The 5153-nt window shown below is 33.7% G+C and overlaps 1 protein-coding gene across 1 annotated transcript in view; it reads left to right on the top strand.

The window, feature by feature from the left end:
- Nucleotides 1-5153, top strand: part of LOC107737881 (G protein-activated inward rectifier potassium channel 1-like) — a 35215-nt gene that overhangs the window by 1447 nt on the left and 28615 nt on the right. The window lies entirely within an intron of this gene.

Here is a 5153-nt window from a genome sequence, read left to right as displayed (position 1 = left end):
TATATATATATATATATATATATATATATAACATTTTTGACAATATTTTACTGACTTACAGTAAAGTGACTTACAGTTTACCAATGAACAGGATTTTACTAATTTGTTGTAAAATTACTTAAATTTTTTACACTGTAGGTTCAACAAATTGTTGCTTGTCTTTAAATCACCAAGCTGTTTAAGAAATATTCCTTTACATTTCCATTCATTCATTCATTCATACATTCATTCATTCACAGGTTTTTTTTTTTAATGTGCCAAGATGCAATACTGGAATGACTTCTAGTTATTAATCCCACTATTCACTAAGTATTTAATGTTGTTGTTGCTGTCAGTATATGTGCATAAATAGGTTACGGTGCAGTTTATTTATTTTTATTATTTGTATTTTACTTTAATACTCTTTAGCTATTTAGCAGTGTTGTATCATTAAGTTTGATCTATTTTAAGTTTTTTTGTTTTGTTTTGTTTTTTAAGAGTTATGTCTATTTTGGTATCTCTTTAAATATGTTATGTGATGTAGGTAAGGGAATCCCTTTTGACTGTCAGAAATTCAATGAGCTTTAGTGGTTCTTCACTATAGCAAAGTTTGTCTATGATAAATATTTAACACGGGTGGTGTGGCAGTGGTGGTGTGGCAGCATTGAACCGTAAACAGGATGTGCATCAGTAGTGGAAATTCATATATTTAAACCAAGCTGACGATTTTTTTCATATTGTGTAAAACACTGAACTTCAGAAATATCAGAAAGTACTTATAATATCAGAAAGTTATTATTTGCTTTTCTTTTTACCAGGAAAAGAGGAGGCTGCTTACAAATATTTTAATCATATTTTGCATTGATGAAATCAATAATGTGTAGGAATAACTAGTCTTGTCTTTTACTCACAGAAAGTTTAATACATTTTAAAAGAGTGGCATGATTTATTTCTTTCATATTGTCATTCTGTTTTTTGATGCAAGTGTATGTATGCCAGTATGAATATGTATAACTTTTAGGATTTAGCTACATCTTAAAATGCCCTATATTGCTGGATCAGTCTGGTGTTCGCAAACCCCTGAGTGTTTTTAAGGGAAGTGCATGGGGGTTTGTGAGTTGATAAAAAGCTAATAATTATTTAAATCATAAAAAATGAAATTAAAGAAAACATGTAAAATAAAAACAATAAAAATAAAAATAAAAAAGAACTCATTTCTATGTTTACCTGCATGTCCTGTGACCATTAACCAACATGTTAAATTATTAAAATAGTAACTTTTAATTTTAATCATTGATATCGAGTTTCTCTGGAATGGTAGTCATAAGATCTGAATTTTTCCTCAGAAATGCGCTGTCGTCTTTCACAGAAAGCATACCGAGCAAAGGTTTTTCAGAATAAGTGACAATCAAGGGACCTGTGAAATGTGATTTAGCAGAAAGTCAGTACAGCTGAGAATTCAAGGCGCGTGGGTACCCCTTTCACAACTGATTACCAGTTACATGAAAAGGCTTGAAATTTTATTATTGTAATCTCGACATGGACAGCCATTGTCACAGCTGAACAAGATGAGACTACAGTGACAAAAGGCTCAAATAAGAGAGTTTTACTGACGGCTAACTGTGTCCAACATCTGTCACTCGTAACCAGTGACATTTAAACCGACCTGCTCGCTAATTGGAAGGAGGTTCCACGTCAGCGACATTTTTCTCTGTTTTAGAGGGTTCGTTCCAAAATGCAAAGAGAAAAGACAATGTCTCTGGGTTTTGAGCTCATAAGCCTCTCTAAGACGCCTGCGGGAGCTGAGGTCACAGCCAGAGAGATGCCGGAAAATTTGCATTTGCACACATGTGAAGGAGGATTTTTTGTGGCTTACAGCCTCAGGCAATAACTTTCAGAGCCTTAGAAAATGTAGCAGAATAATTTACAGATGTGCATGTGAGAGCACTGCTAGAGCTGTACGAAATATATTCTGAGGGGGAGAGGAGTCACTCTTGTCAATGGAAGCTTTTTTCTAGAAGAAGATGCTTACATAACAGCTCAAGTAGAAACATACTATGCGTTCTTACGCTGCATTTTTATGCTACTGTGTGAGTGTGTCTGTCTGTCTGCTGTTCCATATCAGCTTGGTCAACGGAAAGGCTTAAAATTAAATGAATAAGGCATGGAAAGTTGACACAAGGACGACACACTCACACAATAGGATTTCTTCCTAGTAACTGATGACTAGGACTGTCAGTCAAAGGCCGCTGATAAGGTGAACAAAGAGGTCATTGTAATAGAACTGAACTTTTATGGCCCATATGCTTTGAAATTGTGTGATCATCTGAATCTATCCTGTATAATAATGTTAAAATAACTGTTAAAATAACTGATCTCAGCCTGCAGAACAATTATAGAGTTAAAGCCAGTGAATATCCTTCAAAGATATGGATGGATGACCTTTCAGGCCCACTCCAAAAATCTTTCGCAGAGCTCACACTAATTATCTAGTGCCAAGTGAATGCTGTGATTGATTAAGAGTCTTTGGTCAATGGCGTCTGACTTAATGAAGCAGACTGTCAGTTTAAACTATGCTGAAGTTTTTCTCTCGATGAGAGAAGAAGAACAATGGGAATAGAGTATAAACATGGAAGGCAGAGTAAGTTAGTGAGAGATAGTGAAAGGTTTGCCAGAATGGTATAAGGCTGGGACGGCATCAGGGAACACAAACAAAATAGACAGTGAGAGAAAGAGAATTTAACTTATTAGAAGTAAAAGGGGGAAAATAAAGAAGCAGAAAACTGACTCAATAAAAAGAAGAGAGTGATGAAATGTGAACATAAATTGGAAAGAAGAAATCTCTCTCTCTATATTTTTCCTTGTGCTTCAGGGCTTGTGCTTCAGGGCTATTTAAGCAGCCAAGAGTTTTTTTAATCTTTAAAGTTCCCACAGCCAGAGCACCGAAGATGTGGAATATGAATACAAAAATAACTTCCATAGTTCTCATAAAAAATTTAGAAAATAAGCGGTTACAGAACAACTATAATACACAAATATATAATATAATAGAATAGAATAGAATAGAATAGAATAGAATAGAAATAGAAACTCATATTATTTTACATTAATAAATAATTATATATGTATGTATATACAGGTGCATCTCAATAAATTAGAATGTCGTGGAAAAGTTCATTTATTTCAGTAATTCAACTCAAATTGCGAAACTCGTATATTAAATAAATTCAATGCACACAGACTGAAGTAGTTTAAGTCTTTGGTTCTTTTTATGTATATATATATATATATATATATATATATATATATATATATTAATAATAGTTCTAGCTGGATGTGCACTGGAGTTGCTTGCCTATACAATAACTGTTGAAGGAGGCTACTTGACACTAAAGAGCACTTAACATGCACCTATCTAAGCTGGCATTGCTTTCTGTGTTTTAATCACATACAAACCAGCTCTCACTCTCGCTCTCTCTCTCTCTCTCTCCATCCTGCCAATTTTTTTTGTTAAAGGCGGCATATCCAGTCCATTTAGATTCAGTCGCCCACACACGCTCACACACAGTCTCAGTCATTCCCAGGCACCTTTTGTCAGATCATGTCTCATCATGCCGGATAAAAAAAGCAGAAACATTTCAATTGTGCTTTGATAATATTGATCATGCATTTATAATTTCATCTGTGAAATGCACACTTAAAGGGGCACACTTAAATGTTATAATTGAACATGAAGGTTTACAGTAGATCCAAGACATATGGTGTGGTGTTTTGTGAGCGTGTGTGTGTGTACTTGCTGTACATCATTCACTGGAGATGCAAATAACACACTAGAGATGGTCACACCAGACGGACCCTCTCATGGTTCATCTTATATTCTCTCTAATATGCAAACATAGAAACATTGCACTAACCCTAAAATTCTCTTTTAAAGGGAGAGTCAACAAAAAAATTCTAAATGTCATTTACTCACTCTCATGTCATTGAAAACATCATGCTATATTTGATGTAAAATAATGACAGAATTACCTATCCCTGTAATACTTTTTGCTTGTTCTATTGCTAATTGCTCTTTCCATATCCTCTAATTTGAGAGAAGCATCGGCATATGAATTTTCAATTTTTCCCATCTTTTTATTGTATCTTCAGTTTCAAACAAATGAAGTGGTATCTATAACCTTCCTCTCACCTAATTCCAGTTCTGAGTCACTGTCTCTATTGTTTGTGAATTGATGAACAGAGAATACAGAGAGAGGGTAGAGAGAAGAGAAAAAGGACAGATGAAAAGAGTTGGAAGATGAAAGGAGACAAAAATCGTTATCATAAAGGACAAAAAAAGAGAAAATACAAGGCATGAGTTGGGAAAGAGTGGGAGACAGAGATAGAATTCAGCCTTGTGTTTCAGGAAGACACAAGAGCATTCTAATGCAACATGGTAGAAATGAGGTAAAATGAATATCTCTCCGTCTTGTGTGAAGATCTGGGTTGAGTTGAGCAAGGAAACATGAGCAAGATGAGAGGACATTTGACACTTGAGAGTACCACAATATGTATAGAATAGAATAGAATAGAATAGAATAGTGGACACTTGATTATACCACAAAATGCATAGAATAGAATAGAATAAAATAGTGGACACTTGATTATACCACAAAATGCATAGAATAGAATAGAATAGAATAGTGGACACTTGAGAGTACCACAATATGAATAGAATAGAATAGAGGACACTTGAGAGTACCACAATATGAATAGAATAGAATAGAATAGAATAGAATAGAATATTGGACACGAGTGTACCACAATATGTATAGAAAAGGATAGTATAGGATAGAATAGAATAATTAAATACAATAGAATAGAGGAGAAGACACTTGAGAGTATCACAAGGATAGAATAGAATAGAATACAATAGAATAGAATATATATTAACATACTATTTATTCAAGTCAGGTTTTCCCAAACTAGTTCATGAAGGAATTGCAAAGGGTTTGTGAGCTGATGAAAGCCTAATAACACATAAAAATTTAAAAATTAAATAAATTTAAAAAAAGAAACACTTACTAAACAAAACATTTTTTTTGTTTACTTGCATGTCATGTGATCATTAACCACCATTGGAAAACCGTGAATATGTACATGTATTAAATTATTTAAATACTCAATTATATATA

Source organism: Sinocyclocheilus rhinocerous, unplaced genomic scaffold, assembly GCF_001515625.1.
Source record: "Sinocyclocheilus rhinocerous isolate Xijiao unplaced genomic scaffold, SAMN03320098_v1.1 scaffold461, whole genome shotgun sequence".
In the NCBI taxonomy this organism is placed as follows: domain Eukaryota; kingdom Metazoa; phylum Chordata; class Actinopteri; order Cypriniformes; family Cyprinidae; genus Sinocyclocheilus; species Sinocyclocheilus rhinocerous.
The sequence above is the reverse complement of the archived record's forward strand: the minus strand, read 5'-3'. Positions and strand labels throughout refer to the sequence as shown.